We start from the raw sequence: 749 nt of genomic DNA on the forward strand, positions 1-749 counted from the left end.
TTCAGTGTCATATCTATCGATACAGTCAGATTCCGATAAGATATATATTGCATTACAATATAATAATGTAATACATATCGGTATCGGAATCGACAGATATGAGCCTGTAAAATATCGGATACCGGCCATAATTTCATGACCGTGCATCTCTAATTGAAACTTTTGTCACACTGTTTACAATGGAAGGCTTTTTCTCCAGTGTGGATACGCAGGTGTCTCGTCGGGTAATCTAACCCAGTGGTTCTCAACCTGTGGGTCGGGACCCCCAGGGGGGTCCCCAAATAATTTTGGAGGGGGCCCCAAATTAACATTAACTTAATAATGTGCAACGTTGTTTTCTCACTCAACAGTAAACAAACCAACATAAAGTTTAAGTGTACAGACTGAGGGTATCTGCACATTTCTAAAGTGACAATTTAAGACTTTTTAATACCTCTAAAATGACAAATTAAACATAGAGGCAGAAATTGTGAAAATAGCCGATCTACAGGCGATCTACACAGAGGTTAAAGTTAACATTACTGAACACATATCAGTTTATAATTGATATTATCTACAAAGTGTTTGGTCTTCAGCTCTTGAGTCTGGGTCTCGTTATCTCTTAGCCTGGGCTACTGAGAAGCAGCAGCAGCAGAGGGTCCAAGCCAGGTGCCCTGCCTGGACGGACGGTATTGATTATTAGCCATTGTTTACACACACACACAGCTGAGCAGTGAGTACACGGCTGTGTGTGCTCATTCACTGTCAGA

Source organism: Nannobrachium achirus, assembly GCF_963921795.1.
Source record: "Nannobrachium achirus genome assembly, chromosome: 5".
Taxonomy (NCBI): Eukaryota; Metazoa; Chordata; class Actinopteri; order Myctophiformes; family Myctophidae; genus Nannobrachium; species Nannobrachium achirus.